Raw genomic sequence first — 21,346 nt, forward strand, 5'->3', positions numbered from 1 at the left:
TCGCGGCGATGTGCGGTATTAACCCTTTAGAAGCGGCGGTCAAAGCTGACCGCCGCTTCTAAAGTGAAAGTGAAAGTGACCCGGCTGCTCAGTCGGGCTGTTCGGGACCGCCGCGGTGAAATCGCGGCGTCCCGAACAGCTGATCGGACACCGGGAGGGCTCTTACCTGCCTCCCCGGTGTCCGATCGACGAATGACTGCTCCGTGCCTGAGATCCAGGCAGGAGCAGTCAAGCGCCGATAATGCTGATCACAGGCGTGTTAATGCACGCCAGTGATCAGCATAGGAGATCAGTGTGTGCAGTGTTATAGGTCCCTATGGGACCTATAACACTGCAAAAAAAATGTAAAAAAAAAGTGTTAATAAAGGTCATTTAACCCCTTCCCTAATAAAAGTTTGAATCACCCCCCTTTTCCCATAAAAAAAATAAAACAGTGTAAAAAAATAAATAAATAAACATATGTGGTATTGACGCGTGCGTAAATGTCCGAACTATAAAAATATATCATTAATTAAGCCGTACGGTCAATGGCGTACGCGCAAAAAAATTCCAAAGTCCAAAAAAGCGTATTTTGGTCACTTTTTATACCATTAAAAAATGAATAAAAAGTGATCAAAAAGTCCGATCAAAACAAAAATCATACCAATAAAAACTTCAGATCACGGCGCAAAAAATGAGTCCTCATACCACCCCATACGTGGAAAAATAAAAAAGTTATAGGGGTCAGAAGATGACATTTTTAAACGTATAAATTTTCCTGCATGTAGTTATGATTTTTACCAGAAGTGCGACAAAATCAAACCTATATAAGTAGGGTATCATTTTAATTGTATGGACCTACAGAATAATGATAAGGTGTAATTTTTACCGAAATATGCACTGCGTAGAAACGAAAGCCCCCAAAAGTTACAAAATGGCGTTTTTTTTTCGATTTTGTCGCACAATGATTTTTTTTCCGTTTTGCCGTGAATTTTTGGGTAAAATGACTAATGTCACTGCAAAGTAGAATTGGCGACACAAAAAATAAGCCATAATATGGATTTTTAGGTGGAAAATTGAAAGGGTTATGATTTTTAAAAGGTAAGGAGGAAAAAACGAAAGTGCAAAAACGGAAAAACCCTGAGTCCTTAAGGGGTTAAGCTATTTCAGGTACCATTGTGGATTTGTCGGTGTTTAACAGAACCAACTATTTTGTCCACATCTGTATAACATTGCCAGACACTGGTTCCTGTGGATATAACACTACCACACACTTTACACTCTGAATATAACACTGACACACACTATGCCCTTTGAATTTAACTCTGCCAGACACTGTACCCTCTGATTATAACCCTAACACGGTGCCTTCTGAACATAATATTGCCACAGTTTGTGCTCTCTAAATATAACATGCCATATTTTGTATCCATTAAATATTACACTGCCACACATTGTGCCACATGAATTAAGATGTTGTGCCCCATATATGAATACTGAGAATACTCACCTGTCCCGTGTTTGCACCTGCTTTCTCCTTACCAGGTTCTGATTTGTCTTCGGGTAGCCAGGCCTGGCACCTAGATAGGGATGCAGCAGTGTCCTTCTTAGGGCGACAATTCCTCCTAGGGTGAGGGCCGTTAACAGGGATTAGTGTAGGGAGTAACAGGCTCCCTACCCCGGCCCCCCCAGTTGTCCCTCCCCTTATCTCACCCTGTGCCATCTGGGGTTAGGGTTTAATAGATACATATTTGTATACTTGGTAATATTATTTCTAACTGTATTCAGACCCTGAGTGGCTGATGTGATCTGTGGTAATATTATTTCTAACTGTATTCAGACCCTGAGTGGCTGATGTGATCTGTGTTATGTGCTTTATCAGACACATCTCTGGTGATTTTGGTGACGTTTCACCTGTTTATATTTTAATCCAATTGGTGATTAATACTATCTGTGTTTTGATTTTGTGGTACCCTTGTTTTATGGGCTAGAAATAAAAGTTATATTTTAATGGTCTTGAATTCTGTGATAATATTTTGGATGCAGCAGTGTAATTGCATAATCACGCTACCCATGTCTCACCCACTTTTTACAGACAAATAAATATGAACCGAGGGAAAACAATCAATTTAACAATCAGTTTGGGAGAACTGGGGAGAACTGAGTGAATACTACCCCCTACTGTTATTTATAGAAATGGAGTTTTGTATGGTGGGCAAACCTGTAATAGCAATAATATCTCATTTGCACAAATAAATCATACCATGCTATTACTCTATATTATTTGGCCAGAAGTGTTTACAGCATGTCCCACACAGAGGTGTTGGTGGCTAACCACTCAGTTTTTTGGAATATTGTCACCAGGAGTGCAGCAATTATGAGTGAGCTACATATCTCACCTCGGGTGGTGGTTTTCCTTTACTTTGAGTAAATTTCCACCCTTGAATACCACCTTGTGTTTTTTTAATCTTTTTAATAATGAGGTGCAGAATTTACAGCTGAATAATTTTTTTTACATATACAATAGTGCTTAAAGTTTTGGGTTTGTGATACAGAGTTCTAAAATCTTCTGCATGGGTAAAGACAAATAGCAGTGTAAAACGTATACCACTTATCATTTGTACTTCATAGGCCCCCCACCAAACACAAGAATAGAGAAAAATGCCACCCAAAGAATAAACAGAGTTCTCCGATTATGCACAGCCAACCCACTATTATTTTTTATGGGGCTTGCAAACATTGCTGAGTGCTGAGCTATGCAACTTTTGAATGTGGGAATACCCATTTAACAATATGACTTGAAATGTATATATATATATATATATATATATATTTTTTTTATTATTATTATTATAAAAAAAATTTGGGAGGTGGTATTGTTGGAGAATTTGTATCAACCCATGCCCCTTCTTTAACCATGAAGTATGGAAGAGGGTGTAAAAAAATATATATATTTTTTTTTTCTACTGGCTAGGCAGCGCCCTTACATCCTTGGCACTCGACTACCAGAGTCTAGTGGCAAATATGGCCCTGCTGCTAACAAGCTGTTATGTATATGGCATCACATGGTATCAGTGTATTGCTCAGCTTCTTAATCCCTTCCATATATAATCTATATACAAACGACATATACTGTAAATGCATATACTGTTGTTAGATCTTCTACCATTTCATTTCTACTGTAACTAATATCCATGCGGTAATCTGTGCATTGTATTACTAGTGTCATGTTACTTTAGGGAATTGGAGCTTGCAAATCCTAAGTGATAGTTCATTTTACTTGGTTCTATTGGTGCAAAGCAAATTGATTCCTTGCACAGGCTATAAATCCTGCCAAGGAAAAATACAGACCCATTTAAAAAGCAAACCCTCCCCTCATCGTAATGCGTGCGGCAGCTTTACCTCTGAAAAGTCAATGTTTTCATCAGTTACAATTGTGAAATAAAAACACAGATGCCTGACTCACAAATTTAGTGCCCCTGTAAATAGCAGACAGATTCTACTGCCAGACTGCAAGCTATAAATAAACGCCATCCTATCTTATAGGAATTCTGAATAAATCACAAGAAATAGAAGAGATAGATGCTCAGGCTGAATGTGAACCTTACAGAGTATACACACCTATGCCTATACAGAGCCGTAGAAAAGGATTTGTCGCTTCCCCATTTCTTTATTTTTTTTATTTTTTTTGCATATTTGAAAAATTTTTACAAAAAAAGCTGCAAACCACTGTTTTATATGATGAATTCATTCAAGGAAGTTGAAATGCTGTTCCACCCCATGTCAAAAAGTTACTTTTTTAGCTTCTGCGTCAGTTAAAGGGGTACTCCGCCACTAGACATCCTTTGGATAGGGGATAAGATGTCTGATTGCGGGGGTCCCGCTGCTGGGACCCCCGTTATCTCCATGCAGCACCTGGCATTCTAAACAGTATGTTTAGAGTGCTGGGTTCCTGAGGCAGAAGACGTGACGTCACACCACGCCACACCCACTCCATTTATGTCATGCCCCCTTCCATAGACATGAATGGAGGAGGCGGATGTGACATCACGAGGGGGTGTGGGAACCCATATTACATAATTTCCTCCAAAAACAAAAGAAACCCTTCTTAGGTCTTTTAGCCTTCATTATGGGGATTTTCGGCCAAATGAGTGTTCATAGAGATGCTTGTTCCTGATAATGCGTACCAGCCGTCACCCCTCCCCCTCCCATAGACATGAATAGAGGGGGCGTGGTGTGACATCACGAACACGGAAGCTCCAAGCTTCTATCTTCAGAATGCTGTGGTGCCGACTAGGAGATCATGGGGTCCCCCTGTGATCAGACATCTTATCCTTCGTACCCCTTTAACCATACTGACCCCTACTGACATACTGACCACGCATGTAAATGTACGTCCTGGTTTGGCGGTACTTCGTGCACCAGGATGTACATTTACGTCCTGTGTATGATCGCGAGCATCGGAGCGGTGCTTGCATCATACACGGCAGGTTCTAGCTGCTAGCAGCAGACGGGGACCTGCCGGTAATGGCCGACATCCACGATCTCGCGGATGTCCACCATTAACCCCTCAGATGCCGTGATCAATACAGATCACGGCATCTGTGGCAGTGCGCATGTTAAAATAGATGATCAGATCGCCCGCAGCGATACCGCGGTGATCCGATCATCTGTGATGTGGGACGGAGGTCCCCTCATCTGCTTCCCTCCGTCTCTCGGCATCTCCTGCTCTGGCCTGAGATCGGGCAGACCAGAGCAGGAGATAGCCAATAAAATTGATCAGTGCTATGTCCTATACATAGCACTAAACAGTATTAGCAATCAAATGATTGCTATAGATAGTTCCCTATGGGGACATAAAAAGTATACATAAAAATTTAAAAATGAAAAAGTAAAAAAAAAAGGGAAAAATCGCCTCCCCCAATAAAAATGAAAATTGTCAATTTTTCCCATTTTACCCACAAAAAGCATAATTTTTTTAATAAGCATATTTGGTATTGCCGCGTGCGTAAATGTCTGAACTATCAAAATATAATGTTAATGATCCTGTATGGTGAACAGCGTAAACGTAAAAAAGAAGTCCAAAATGATGCTTTTTTGTTACATTTTATTCCCAAAAAAATATAAAATGATCTAAAAGCTTTATATATGCAAATGTGGTATCAATAAAAAGTACAGATGACGGCGCGAAAATAATGAGCCCTCATACCGCCCTATATTCGGAAAAATGAAAAAGTTATAGGTAGTCAAAAGAGGGCGATTTAAGATTACTAATTTTGTACAAAAAGTTTTAGATTTTTTTTAAGTGGTACAAAAATATAAAAGTATCTAGACTTGGGTATCATTTTAATCATATTGACCCACAGAATAAAGAACACATGTCATTTTTACCATAAAGTGTACAGTGTGAAAACAAAACCCTCCAAAATGTGAAAAATTGTGGTTTTCATTTACATTTCCTCCCTAAAAAAATAAGTTTTGGGGTTCGCCGTACATTTTATGGTAAAATGAGAGGTTTCATTACAAAGTACAATTGGTCACGCAAAAAACAAGCCCTTATAAGGGTCTGTAGATGGAAATATAAAAGAGTTATGAATTTTAGAAGGCGAGGAGGAAAAACGAAAACGCTAAAATAAAATTGACCTGGTCCTTAAGGTGAAAATGGGCTTGGTCCTTAAGGGGTTAAATTGCCAACTTGACTTGGATCTCATTGAGGTATTGCAGCAGTTCATGCTTAAAAACCCAAAAGTATAGTCAAAGTAAAACAATTTTGCAAAGAAGAGTTGGTAAAAAAAAATCTTCATAGCCAGAAAGAGACTCATCTCAAGTGTTTGACTGCAGTTGTAACTACCAAGGGTGGCGCAACCAGTTATTGGATTTAGTGACCTGTAGAAAGAAAAAAGGAGAGACCAGAGGGAGGCGCCTCGTGTGATACCGTATGGGAAAGGAACCTTACAGCAGTTTGTGGTCAAAATAAATGACCCCTAGGTAGTGGCTGCTCACTTGAGAGCAAGTCAGAACTTGCATATCAACCCACAGTGGGGTTACAAAAATTCGCGGAGTACTGGAACCGCTGCTAAGCCGAAGGTCACAGGAAAAGGAGGAAGACCAATCCTGATAGAACTTGTGATGTGGAAGATGAGAAAAGGACCTCTAAAGGCGCTGCAGACTCCAATGGAATTAAACCAAAGCCAGAGATGTAGCAATAGTACAAAACACTGGGAGGTTTATTGCAATAGATCTACTTTATTGTTTTATCTATTGCAATAAACCTCCCAGTGTTTTGTACTATTGCTACATCTCTGGCTTTGGTTTAATTCCATTGGAGTCTGCAGCGCCTTTAGAGGTCCTTTTCACATCTTCCACATCACAAGTTATTGGATTTAGAAGTGGGGAGTAGAGATGTCGCGAATTGTTCCCCGGCGAACAGTTCCCGGCGAATTTAGCATGTTCGCGTTCGCATCACCGGGCGAACATATGTGAAGTTCGATCCGCCCCCTATACTTTAACATTGCAGTAAACTTTGACCCTGTGAGTCAGAGTCAGCAGACACACTACAGCCAATCAGCAGCAGTCCCTCCCTTCCAGACCCTCCTAACTCTTGCACGGACGCCATTTTACCCTCATTCAGCATGCTGCAGGCTTAGGAAGTGGAGGGTCAGAGAAGCTGCTCCTGCTGTATAGGGAAAGCGATAGCTAGGTTGCTGCTAGGTGGTGTATTCAGGGTCCAGTTTACTTCTAAAGCACTAGTGTAACATCTGCTTTAAGGACAGCACCCAAAAAAGCCCTTTTTAGGGCTGAAAGATATCAGTCCATGTGTCTTGCAACAGCTGGAGGCACCCTGGTTGGGAGGGAACCGCTGGTTAAAAGTAGTACTCCAGAATCAAACTTAAGTTCCTTCAAGCAACTAACTACTACAGTATTCAAAGGCCTGAAAGATATCAGTCCGTGTGTCTTGCAACAGCTGGAAGCCCCCTGGTTGGGAGGGAACCGCTGGTTAAAATGGGTAATCCAGTATAAAACTTAAGTTCCTTCAAGCAACTAACTACTACAGTATTCCAAGGACTAAAAGATACGAGTCCGTGTGTTTTGCAACAGCTGGAGGCACCCTGGTTGGGGACCACTGCTTAAAAGGGGAACTCCGCTGACAAGCTTTTTTTCTTTAAAGCAACTAACTACTACAGTATTCAAAGGGCTGAAATATATCAGTTTATGTGTTTTGCAACAGCTGGAGGCACCCTGGTTGGGGACCACTGCATAAAAGGGAAACTCCGCCTGCAAGCTTTTTTTCTTTAAAGCAACTAACTACTACAGTATTCAAAAGGCTGAAATATATCAGTCCGTGTGTTTTGCAACAGCTGGAGGCACCCTGGTTGGGGAACACTGCATAAAAGGGGAACTCCGCTGGCAAGCTTTTTTTCTTTTAAGCAACTAACTACTACAGTATTCAAAGGGCTGAAATATATCAGTCTGTGTGTTTTGCAACAGCTGAAGGCACCCTGGTTGGGGACCACTGCTTATAACGGGAACTCCGATGGCAAGCTTTTTTGCTCATTGTCACACTAGTGCAAATCACATTTCGTGTGGCAGTTGTGCAAATTAAAAAATAAAAACCTTTTTTGGCTGTTAAATAAAACCAGTCGTCACTGTCAGTTCACGTCACAGTTGCCATTTTTTTTGCCTGCAGGGCAAATTGTGTCACCTTGGTGCAAATCACATTAGGTGTGACAGTTGTGCAAATAAAAAAAAAAAAAAAACTTTTTTGGCTGTTAAATAAAACCAGTCATCACTGTCAGTTCACGTCACAGTTGGCAGTTTTTTTGCCTGCAGGGCAAATTGTGCCACCCTAGTGCAAATCCCATTAGGTGTGACAGTTGTGCAAATTAAAAAAAAAAAACCTTTTTTGGCTGTTAAATAAAACCAGTCGTCACTGTCAGTTCACATCAAAGTTGCGAGTTTTTTTTACCTGCAGGGCAAATTGTGTCACCCTAGTGCAAATCACATTAGGTGTGACAGTTGTGCAAATTAAAAAAAATACCTTTTTTGGCTGTTAAATAAATCCAGTCGTCACTGTCAGTTCACGTCACAGTTGCCATTTTTTTTTGCCTGCAGGGAAAATTGTGTCACCCTAGTGCAAATCACATTAGGTGTGACAGTTGTGCAAATTAAAAAAAAATACCTTTTTTGGCTGTTAAATAAATCCAGTCGTCACTGTCAGTTCACGTCACAGTTGCCATTTTTTTTTGCCTGCAGGGAAAATTGTGTCACCCTAGTGCAAATCACATTAGGTGTGACAGTTGTGCAAATAAAAATAAAAAATACCTTTTTTGGCTGTTAAATAAAACCAGTCGTCACTGTCAGTTCATGTCACAGTTGTCAGTTTTTTTTGCCTGCAGGGCAAATTGTGTCACCCTGGTGCAAATCACATTAGGTGTGACAGTTGTGCAAATTTAAAAAAAAAAAAACTTTTTTGGCTGTTAAATAAAACCAGTCGTCACTGTCAGTTCACGTCACAGTTGGCAGTTTTTTTGCCTGCAAGGCAAATTGTGTCACCCTAGTGCAAATCACATTAGGTGTGATAGTTGTGCAAATTAAAAAAAAAAAAAAAAACCTTTTTGGCTGTTAAATAAAACCAGTCGCCACTGTCAGTTCACGTCAAAGTTGCGAGTTTTTTTGCCTGCAGAGCAAATTGTGTCACCCTAGTCCAAATCACATTAGGTGTGAGAGTTGTGCAAATTAAAAAAAAATGACCTTTTTTGGCTGTTAAATAAAACCAGTCGTCACTGTCAGTTCTTGTCACAGTTGACAGTTTTTTTTGCCTGCAGGGCAAATTGTGTCACCCTAGAGCAAATCACATTAGGTGTGACAGTTGTGCAAATAAAAAAAAACAAATACCTTTTTTGGCTGTTATATAAAACCAGTCGTCACTGTCAGTTCACGTCACAGTTGCCAGTTTTTTTTTCCTGCAGGGCAAATTGTGTCACCCTAGTCCAAATCACATTAGGTGTGACAGTTGTGCAAATAAGAAAAAATACCTTTTTTGGATGTTAAATAAAACTAGACGTCACTGTCAGTTCACGTCACAGTTGCCAGTTTTTTTGCCTGCAGGGCAAATTGTGCCACCCTGGTGCAAATCACATTAGGTGTGACAGTTGTGCAAATAAAATAAAAAAACCTTTTTTTGGCTGTTAAATAAAACCAGTCGTCACTGTCAGTTCACGTCAAAGTTACTAGTTTTTTTGCCTGCAGGGCAACTTGTGTCACCCTAGTGCAAATCACATTTGGTGTGACACTTGTGCAAATTTAACCAAAAAAATGACAGGCAGAGGAAGGCTACCCCGCAGGGGCCATCGTGGTGCTGGGATTCCCTTTGGCCCTAGAATGGCCAGTGTTCAGAGGCCACATACCCTGAACCCCCAAAGTTCTGAGGACTTGCTATCACAAGACACCCAATCTACTACAGCTTCCGCTCGGAACCTTGACGCACCATCCTTCTCCTCCTCTAGCTTAGCTTCGGGCACCTCTCATGCTACCACTTGCCTGCCTAACACCACCACCGACACTAGCACCACAGCAGCTTTACTTGATCCTTCAGAGGAGTTATTTGCACATCAGTTTGAAGACATGAGTGATGCGCAACCATTATTGCCAGAGGATGTAGTTAAAAGGGATATGTTTCAGTCAGGCAGCATTACACACATGGACGTACGGTGTGATGATGATGTCGTACCCGCTGCTGCTTCCTTTCTTGAGGTATCAGATAGCGGTGAAGGTGTTGATGATGACGATGACGATGTGTCCGTGGATGCCACGTGGGTGCCCGCTAGAAGAGAAGAAGAGGGGGAAAGTTCAGATGGGGAGACAGAGAGGAGGAGGAGACGAGTTGGAAGAAGGGGGAGGTCGTCACAAGGAGCTAGTGGCACAGTCAGACAGCATGCATCGGCACCCGGGGTCAGCCAGATGGGACGCCAATCAACACATGCTGTTGGCACCACCAGAATGCCGTCATCGCAGAGCTCAGCAGTGTGGCATTTTTTGTGTGTGTTTGCCTCTTACAACAGAGAGGCCATTTGCAACCTGTGCCAGAAGAAACTGAGTTGTGGGAAGTCCAACACCCACCTAGGCCCAACTGCTTTGCGAAGGCACATGATGTCACATCACAAACGCCTATGGGATCAATACGTCAGTACAAGCAGCACACAAAGTCAAAGCCGCCATCCTCCTCCTGGTCCAGCATCTTCAGCCAGGTCAACCACTGCTGCCCTCCTTGCCCCCTCTCAACTATCCGCCTTTCCATCTTGTTTGAGCGCAAGAAGACAATGTCTCAAAGTCACCCCTTAGCCGGGCGTCTGACAGCTGGCTTGTTGGAACTACTAGCCCGCCAGCTTTTACCATACAAACTGGTGGAGTCTGAGGCCTTTAAAAAACTTGTAGCCATTGGGACACCGCAGTGGAAGGTACCTGGACAAATTTTTTTTGCAAAAAAGGCAATCCCCAACCTTTACTCTATTGTGTAAAAGGAAATTATGGCATGTCTGGCACACAGTGTAGGGGCAAGGGTCCATCTGACCACTGATACCTGGTCAGGGCAGGTATAACACATACACTGCGCATTGGGTAAACCTGGTGACGGCTGCCAAGCATGGAATGCGTGGCTCTGCAGAGGAGTTTGTGACACCGCCATGACTTGCAGGCAGGCCTGCTGCCACCTCCTCTACTCCTCCTACTCCATCCTCTTCCATAACCTCCTCGTCCGAGTCCTCTTCCACTGCTGCGTCTTGCTCCACATCACCGGCACCCCCCCAGCTCCCCAGGTGCTATTCCACATCCCGGATACGGCAGTGTCATGCCATCTTGAGGTTGACTTGCCTCAAAGCGGAGAGTCACACCGCACCTGCACTCCTGTCGGCCCTGAACGCACAGGTGGACCAGTGGCTGACTCTGCACCAACCGGAGATCGGCAAGGTGGTTTGTGACAATGGAACAAATTTGTTGGCGGCATTGAAGTTGGGCAAGTTGATACATGTGCCGTGCATGGCACATGTGTGTAATCTGATTGTACAACACTTTGTGCTGAAGTACCCAGGCTTACAGGATGTCCTGAAGCAGTCCAGGAAGGTGTGTGGCCATTTCAGGCGTTCCTACACGGCCATGGCGCACTTTTGAAAAGGATTTCTTTGTGTTTTTCACCGTCCTGCATTATAGAGTCTTCTGGACTTCATGATAATATAAACTTGAATTTTCAAGAGTACTAACCATTACACAAAGGAACGCTTCTTGCGTGTGATTTTTTTACTTAAATTTTCAAAAGTAAAATACAGAGAGGGAAGAGCTTTATTTAGACAATAATTTCTTTGTCTGTTTCTCCGTCCTGCATTATAGAGTCTTCTGGACTCTTGGATATGCGCTTGTTCTTATTTTTCAGCCATGTGTACATGCCTAATTTTTCTGGCCTTTGGTGCTGCACTTTTTATGCTGCCACAATTTTTCTGGGCGCTGCTACAGCTGCGGCTGCAACAATACCACATTTTTGAGCACATGTGTACATGCCTAATTTTTCTTGTACTCTCTGCTGACATCTCTGTCCATTATAGCAACCGTGCATATTAGATGTATGGTAAGGGTAGCATGGTGGCTCAGAGGTTAGCACTGCTGCCTTGCAGTGCTGGGGCCTTGGGTTCAAATCCCATTATGTGCTGCCTAAAGGGGAGCTCTAACTATGTCCTGCCTAATATGGGGGAATCTATGTGCTGCATAAAGGGGGGATCTAAATATGTGCTGCCTAATATGGGGGAATCTATGTTCTGCCTAAAGGGGGACCTAACTATGCCTAAAGGGGGGCTCTATGTGCCGCCTAAAGGGGGCTAAAGCATGTTATTCCAAACCATTTAGGAATAATAGGTGATTTATGCCCTTTATGGATTAAAACCAGACTCTGCATCAACTATGTAATTTTCCATGGGAGTTTTGCCATGGATCCACCTCCGGCACGCCACAGTCCAGGTATTACTCCCCTTGAAATAACTTTTAAATCACTATTGTGGCCAGAAAGATTCCCTGTGGGTTTTAAAATTTGCCTGCCCATTGAAGTCAATGCCGGTTCGCCCAGTTCGCCAGTTCGCAAACTTTTGCGGAAATTTGCGTTCGCGGTCCGCGAACCGAAAATTTTATGTTCGCGACATCACTAGTGGGGAGGGGTGGCAGATTTTAACATAGGCGATGCAGGTTTTAAATACGCTCTTATCTTTTAAAAAAATAAATAAATAAATAAAATGATCATTTAAAAGCTGTATTTCTCAGAACAAGAAGGGGAATGGATGAGCTAAACATTTTAATGTGAAATTGGGAAAGGGTTTTCACTGTACTGTCAAAAAAAGGGATATAAGGAAGCAGGATCAGATTACACGGTTGATTTTAATTAACTTGAATTTTTTATTGGGACTTTCTGGACTGTATTAAATGGGTACTCCGGTGGGGGGGAAAAAATCTTCAAATCGGCTGGTTTCAGAAAGTTAAACAGATTTGTAAATAATTACTTCTATAAAAAAATCTTAATCCTTCCAGTACTTATCAGCTGCTGTATGCTCCAGAGGAAGTTGTGTAGTTCTTTTCAGTCTGACCACAGTGCTCTCTGCTGACACCTCTGTCCGTGTCAGGTACTGCCCGGAGTAGGAGAAAATACTGCCCGGAGTAGGAGCAAACCTATGCTGTTCTGGACAGTTCCTGACATGTAGGTGGCACCAGAGAGCACTGTGGTCAGACTGGAAAGAATTACTCCTTCCTCTGGAGCATACAGAAGCTGAAAAGTACTGGAAGGCTTTAGATTTTTTTTTATAGAATTAATTTACAAATCTGTTTGACCTGCTGGCACCCGTTAATTTGAAGAAGAAAAAATAGAAAACATTTTTTTTCAACTGGTGTACCCCTTTAATCTTTCTTCTTTGGTGTTATGTTTGTGGTGTCCTCCAAGATCTATTCAGAGTTCTACAAAGGTAAGGTCAATCAAAACTCTTTCTGCTTTCCTAAATAATTAGCAGAATACTGAATATGCAGGTTTCTTCGAGTCCTACTTCTCAAGCAATGCGGAGTAGCCAGGCTGTAGCAGAGTAAATGAAGCATTACACAGCACAGGGCCCATGACTAGATAGGACTAGTCATCAGGATTATGGTGATATTTATTCTTCTCCATAGTCATTTTTGTTTATTGCAAATAAGGTTCAAAAGCTCAGGGGGGTTCCCCAGCATGAGAAGACCCTAGATAAGTCCAACCCCTGTCCTCTTTATTACCGCCCCACTGGCCCTCTTGAATTCCCCTACTCCCTTTGATATTGGGTCCTCCAGAGTGACGGACACTCTTTGCTTTGGCTAATAGGGGACCATATTATAGGCTGACTATACTTTACAGTCAAACATGTCCAATCTTAGAAAACCTGTACACCCTAGAACACCCAAGGGCAGTGATCTACCATCTCCTAGGGGAAAGTTCCTGACAAAAATTGTTTACCTAATACTCCTAGCACCCTGGGGACAAACGCACAGCACAAAATGGGTACAGTATAGAATGAGAAATGAGGCTACAAAGATTTCAGAACACTTTGCAAGAGTACTGACAAACCTTTCTTCATAATTCTAGAAGCAGGATGCTAATTTAATAAACCACAAATGTCCATACCAACAGGATGTGACAAATGTGCCCATCCAGAAGAGCTAAACCACATAACCAGAATTCTCCGACATAACTGGTCTACTTCTGTAAAAATTAAAAGTAATAAACGAAAATACAAAGAATATAAAAAGCACCAGTTACTTAAATCAGCCTTATAGACGCACTAGCATAGAATTTGTTTAGTCTCTCTTTTCCATTAGCCACCTACATGATGTACAATGCAGTGAAGTGAATTTTCCTACCGCTCCATTTTGGTCCCGTCGTGTGCCATTGTGACCGCCACTCACACTCGCTGGAACTTACAGCATGTTATGTGTGGAGTGTAAGTCACATTCTATCTTCATTTTTATGACAGCATAAATGGGAATACTAGGTTGTATGCAAAAACTTTAATTCTAGTTATGTACAGATGTTGAAATGTAAAAAAAAATGGCAGTATCTAAAAGATGCAAGATAAGAAGTAGCCAGCGTGGATGGTGGAAAATGTCTCATTTATTGGATAACACCTGAAACGCGTAACCTATTTCACCACTATGTGTCTCTGACATTTTTATCCAATAAGGGCACATTCCCACTTGGCGTATACGCAGCATATTTCACGCTGCGCGAAATCAGCAGAGGCAGTGGGAAATATGCTGCGTGTCCCTCGCTCACCATTCACACAGGGCTTTACGGCAGCAGCCCTATGTGTGCAATGAGTTTTGGAGACGGGGCCGTGTGTCGGCGTGACTGTGACGCGTGGCTGTGCCTCCAAAACTCACTACACACATAGCCCTATGTGTGCCGTCAGAAAGCCCTGTGTGAATGGTGAGCAAGGGATACGCAGCGTATTTCCCACTGCTTCTGCTGATTTTGCGCAGCGTGAAATACGCTGCGTATACGCCAAGTGGGAACATGCCCTTATTGGATAAAAATCTCAGAGACACATAGTGGTGAAATAGGTTACGCATATTTCCCACTGCTTCTGCAGATTTTGCAGCGTGAGATACGCTGCATATATGCCAAGTGGGTACGTGTCCTTAATGAGATTTTTTGTTCCTTCCATGCTGGCTACTTCTTATCTTGGATTGCATGTGTGGTGTGGCCCATTACCTGCTGTGACATGGATGTGGACTCAGGCTGGGTTCACACCACGTTTTTTCAGTACAGTTCCCGTATACATTTTCAATTTGAAAACCATACGGAACAGTTTTGAAAACCGTATGCATTGACTCTCCATTGAAAACTGTATGCTAAAAGATGCATTCGGTTGTGTCCGTTTTGCATCCTGCATGGTTTTATCAGTCTTTTTCCCGTACCCAAAACTGTAGCCTACCACGTTTTTTGGTCCGGGTGAAAAACCGTACTGAAACGTATCTGTTTTTATTTTTAACATGGGAGTCAATGGGAACAGTACAGAACCGTATGTGCGTACGGTTCCATCCGGTTTTCACCACACGGTTTTTGACTTTGCCCATGTAACACATTGCGCTCCGGCTGCATGTGCTGGCCGTGAGCGCATTGTCTCGCTCTCCCCTGCTGCCGGAGGGGCTGGGATTCGCATTGCGGGATGTGCCCGCATGTGAATCCCAGCCCGTCACTTACCACGGTCCTCTGCTGCCTCCTCCACTGCCTCTCAGCTCCAGCACGCCTGTCCCTGTCTCCTAGGGCGCGCATGTCGGAGCTCTGAAATTTAAAGGGCCAGTACGCTCATAATTATGTGCAACACATGACACTATTCTATAAGTCCCTGCACATCCCACTCTTCTCTGCCGGATCTTCAGTGCCATTTGCCGGAGATTAATCGTTCCCTTTGTCTGTTTGCCTAGCCCGTGTTCTGACCCTTCCGCTACGTTATTTGACTACGCACCTTTGCCGCCTGCCTTCACCTTCTGCTAAGTTCAACTTTTTCTCTGCCTCAGCCTACAGTACTTCGCCTCGCCCAGCTACTTGTGTGGTCAAGTCGTATAGAGGGTAGCGACCTGGGTGTCGCCTGCCGCAGCAAGCCCATCCTGCCTTGCGGCGGGCTCTGGTGAAGACCAGTCGCTCCCCGATACGGCCCGTGTCATCAGCCACACAGGTTAGGGGATCCACATCCAACGTCTTTACAGCACAGTTTTTTTCTTGGAATTTCAAACAAGTGAAACTTTATTCGTGATGGAATGAAAAGTTAAAAATGTATACTGTTTTCTCTTAAAAAACGATGCAAAAAAACGGACATAATTTTTCAAACCGTGTATGGATTAAAATTTGTGCACATGTTTTGATACAGTTTAGTCCGGTTTCGAGGAATCCGTTTTTCATTCAAAAACCTGATACAGGAACAGTATTGCAAAAACGTGGAGTGAACCCACCCTCCGGGTGAGATGAATTATTGCTATTTTCTGTATCTAGAATATGAATATAGAGCAATTTAATAAATACATTCAATGGAAGGGAGAACTGCTGCTGACCACAATGTGTGTCAATGTGTGCCCATAAAGCATCGAAAAGATAAAAATATAGTTAGCTGGAATTGTACAATATTAGAACTGGAAGTTTAATGCAACATATTTAGTGCTTTCCTTTGTGGTCTGTATGTGCTTCATGCATACACACCACAAGTTGGTGACTCATACTGTACTTTTCTAAACTGACCTTCACCAAAGTTATTATTTTTATTGATTTGAAACTTCATAGTGATCCTGTGTTTACTCAGAGATACCAATGGAAATGGAATGGATGTCCCTACAGAAGTTCACTGGCTGTTCTGTGGTAAATAGTGGATGATTATGGGGACGTGGGGAGCGTGACTGAGCGTGTGTGTCCAACAGCACTTGGCTCAGTAGGTGGATGTACACATGGCGATGCACTTTCAACACCAGGTGATCCCATTTAAGTAACTGTCAACTCTTCAATGAATCATTTTGTAGTGGTATGTAAAGTGGCCAAGCTGAGTAGAAAAAAAAAAAACACAAGCATTACTCACCTACATGATCCCCAGCAGCTGCCATTCCACTGCTCACTGGGTCCCTGATGATCAATACTTTCTGGTCCCTCTGCACAGGAAATGTCCACTTAGTCAGTCATTGCCAGCATCATTGACACACCTCAGATAGGGATTGGTTAAGCAGACATTTTCTTCTGTCTGCCTCCTTCCTATTTACATTCACTTCCATAGTAATGGCACATTTTGATGATGCCCTCTTACTTTTTACCTGGTTCCAATTCTCTTACTGTTAAGTTTGGAGCTAGTCTGGTCTGCCCAGTTGAATTCTGATGCCCAACATGGCCTACATCTGTTTCAGGATTGGATAGACATGATATACAGAACAATAGAACATATAAGACCTATAAAAACTGGTGACCTTCAAGAGAGAACTTCCTGTTAAAAGGGTTGTCCCATCTTGTTGTTTTGCTTTTCCACCACCACCTGACAGAAGCAGCCAAAGCAGGGAAGTTACGGAATGTGCGTTAGTCCCATTGACTTTAATGGGAATTGAGCAAACAGCGTAGCCCCACGAGCTATGTAACTTTGGAAGTTATGTAAACAGCATTGGTCTTGAAGCTACGCCGATTACCAACTCTCAACAAATTAGATTGTGTAACTTCCCTGCTTCAGCTGCCTACGGCTTTTCAGACCACCTCTATCAGCCACAATCAGGCTGAGAGTGGCTGGAAAAGGGAAAAACATGAGATGGGATAACCCATTAAAAAGATAAGATGGGACAATCACATTGTTCTTGGGAAGTGAGCCAACGTTTTTTCCGACTCAATTGACCTATGACATCTATGCTTTTGTCTTTTCAGTGACAAAAGAGAATAGAAAATTAAAAAGGTAACATACAGTAGCAATGATGCATTTCAGGACTAAATTCCCTTCCTCAGATTGCAGATGTATAGTCACAGTGTACATGGTCATTCCTTAAAACACACAAAAGTGCCAACACACAGTATCAGGGGTCAAGGGGAGGTGTCAAAAGAATCTTAAAGAGTACCTGTCATGATCTTGTTAAATGTTATAATCCTCCCAGTTCACTGACCCCATCATGATAAACCACCCCCTGCCTTTATTTTTATTATTTTTCATTTTTCTACCTTGATATTGCTCTGTATTTTCTGCTCAGTCAGATTCACAGACTGAGAAGGGGCGTTACTCAGCAGGCGTGATATCATCTGAAGCCATATAGGGGAGAACTTCCTCCGTCACTCTGCTACAAACAGCCCAGAGCAGTTCAGTGTATGAGATGAGCTCTGATTGGCTAATGCTGCACACACGCTCCTCAGCACTCTAGACTGCATTTCCTGATTTTGGACTTCTGCAAGGCCAGCAGGAGTCCAAAGTCTGTGCAATACATGGGGGAAATGTGCGCTGGACAAGTAGGGAAGCACCTAGTGGCAGCTTTTTTTAAACACAAATGAAACATAAAAAAAAAGCTAATTTTTTATTTTTAACAAAAGTACATTAGAAAGATTTTTTATTTACCATAAAGAGTGCAATAGCAAAAAGATTTTTAATGACAGTGCACATTTAATATAAGCCTACATTAATCCTTTCACTGGTATCTTCCCCATGCAGTAAAGAACTAAAGTATATTCATCAGGGCTGGGCTACCTGTTATTGGCAAGTGCCCTAATCACTCCTCTGACCTTTTGTTCTGTGAAATCTAAATTTAGATGCTCCCTGTGCTCATCTGCCAAACCAGGTAGGGTGAGAATATCTAAGAATTCTTGACCCTAACTGCCATCACTCGCCACTGGCCGGTGTAGATCAGAGTAAGCAGATGTGCCAAAGCCTGTTCAGATTTATTCAGATAATCCAATACAGAGGGAGTACAATCTATGTGGAAGACATAGATGGTATCTTAGTGGGATAATCTTCGAAAAGTAGTCAGAGAATTATTTCTGCAACTATATGCCTGCAACAATTCTTGCTTGTCATTGGAATTGAGTAATTTAAATATAACCTAGCTAGGCATGTAATCTTTTGTAGCAATCTCTAACGAACAAGGTTGAGAGCCCTCAAGTTCAGGTCCTCGTAGTGGGCCCTCTCAACAAGGCAAAAATGGCGTGTTCACCACACCTCAGGAAGTTCTCCTTTACACAAGCTGAGCATCTCCTGCAACAATCTGCCACGATTTGTCTCCTGCTATTAGGAAGTGTTACGCCGAGCGCTCCGGGTCCCCGCTCCTCCCCGGAGCGCTCGCTACACTCTCGCTACTGCAGCGCTCCGGTCAGATCCACTGACCCGGTGCGCTGCGATACCGCCTCCAGCCGGGATGCGATTCGCGATGCGGGTGGCGCCCGCTCGCGATGCGCACCCCGGCTCCCGTACCTGACTCGCTCTCCGTCGGTCCTGTCCCGGCGCGCGCGGCCCCGCTCCCTAGGGCGCGCGTGCGCCGGGTCTCTGCGATTTAAAGGGCCACTGCGCCGCTGATTGGCGCAAGTGGTTCTAATTAGTGTGTTCACCTGTGCACTCCCTATGTATACCTCACTTCCCCTGCACTCCCTCGCCGGATCTTGTTGCCATTGTGCCAGTGAAAGCGTTTCCTTGTGTGTTCCTAGCCTGTGTTCCAGACCTCCTGCCGTTGCCCCTGACTACGATCCTTGCTGCCTGCCCCGACCTTCTGCTACGTCCGACCTTGCTTCTGTCTACTCCCTTGTACTGCGCCTATCTTCAGCAGTCAGAGAGGTTGAGCCGTTGCTAGTGGATACGACCTGGTCACTACCGCCGCAGCAAGACCATCCCGCTTTGCGGCGGGCTCTGGTGAAAACCAGTAGTGACTTAGAACCGGTCCACTAGCACGGTCCACGCCAATCCCTCTCTGGCACAGAGGATCCACCTCCTGCCAGCCGGCATCGTGACAGTAGATCCGGCCATGGATCCCGCTGAAGTCCCTCTGCCAGTTGTCGCCGACCTCACCACGGTGGTCGCCCAGCAGTCACAACAGATAGCGCAACAAGGCCACCAGCTGTCTCAACTGACCGTGATGCTACAGCAGCTACTACCACAGCTTCAGCAATCATCTCCTCCGCCAGCTCCTGCACCTCCTCCGCAGCGAGTGGCCGCTTCAGGCCTACGACTATCCTTGCCGGATAAATTTGATGGGGACTCTAAATTTTGCCGTGGCTTTCTTTCTCAATGTTCCCTGCACTTGGAGATGATGTCGGACCAATTTCCTACTGAAAGGTCTAAGGTGGCTTTCGTAGTCAGCCTTCTGTCTGGAAAAGCTCTGTCATGGGCCACACCGCTCTGGGACCGCAATGACCCCGTCACTGCCTCTGTACACTCCTTCTTCTCGGAAATTCGAAGTGTCTTTGAGGAACCTGCCCGAGCCTCTTCTGCTGAGACTGCCCTGTTGAACCTGGTCCAGGGTAATTCTTCCGTTGACGAGTACGCCGTACAATTCCGTACTCTTGCTTCTGAACTATCCTGGAATAATGAGGTCCTCTGCGCGACCTTTAAAAAAGGCCTATCCAGCAACATTAAAGATGTTCTGGCCGCACGAGAAATCCCTGCTAACCTACATGAACTCATTCATCTAGCCACTCGCATTGACATGCGTTTTTCCGAAAGGCGTCAGGAGCTCTGCCAGGATATGGACTTTGTTCGCACGAGGCGTTTTTTCTCCCCGGCTCCTCTCTCCTCTGGTCCCCTGCAATCCGTTCCTGTGCCTCCCGCCGTGGAGGCTATGCAGGTCGACCGGTCTCGCCTGACACCTCAAGAGAGGACACGACGCCGCATGGAGAATCTCTGCCTGTACTGTGCCGGTACCAAACACTTCCTGAAGGATTGTCCTATCCGTCCTCCCCGCCTGGAAAGACGTACGCTGACTCCGCACAAAGGTGAGACAGTCCTTGATGTCAACTCTGCTTCTCCACGTCTTACTGTGCCTGTGCGGATATCTGCCTCTACCTTCTCCTTCTCTACTATGGCCTTCTTGGATTCCGGATCTGCAGGAAATTTTATTTTGGCCTCTCTCATCAACAGGTTCAACATCCCGGTGACCAGTCTCGCCAGACCCCTCTATATCAATTGTGTTAACAATGAAAGATTGGACTGTACCATACGTTTCCGCACGGAGCCCCTCCTAATGTGCATCGGACCTCATCACGAGAAAATTGAGTTTTTGGTCCTCCCCAATTGCACTTCCGAAATTCTCCTCGGACTACCCTGGCTTCAACACCATTCCCCAACCCTGGATTGGTCCACTGGGGAGATCAAGAGTTGGGGTTCCTCTTGTTTCAAGGACTGCCTTAAACCGGTTCCCAGTTCTCCTTGCCGTGACCCTGTGGTTCCCCCTGTAACCGGTCTCCCTAAGGCCTATATGGACTTTGCGGATGTTTTTTGCAAAAAACAAGCTGAGACTCTACCTCCTCACAGGCCTTATGACTGTCCTATTGACCTCCTCCCGGGCACTACTCCACCCCGGGGCAGAATTTATCCTCTCTCTGCCCCAGAGACTCTTGCTATGTCTGAGTACATCCAGGAAAATTTAAAAAAGGGCTTTATCCGCAAATCCTCCTCTCCTGCCGGAGCCGGATTTTTCTTTGTGTCCAAAAAAGATGGCTCCCTACGTCCTTGCATTGACTACCGCGGTCTTAATAAAATCACGGTAAACAACCGCTACCCCCTACCTCTCATCTCTGAACTCTTTGATCGCCTCCAAGGTGCCCACATCTTTACCAAACTGGACTTAAGAGGTGCTTATAATCTCATCCGCATCAGAGAGGGGGATGAAT

This window comes from Hyla sarda, chromosome 1 (genome assembly GCF_029499605.1).
Source record: "Hyla sarda isolate aHylSar1 chromosome 1, aHylSar1.hap1, whole genome shotgun sequence".
Taxonomy (NCBI): domain Eukaryota; kingdom Metazoa; phylum Chordata; class Amphibia; order Anura; family Hylidae; genus Hyla; species Hyla sarda.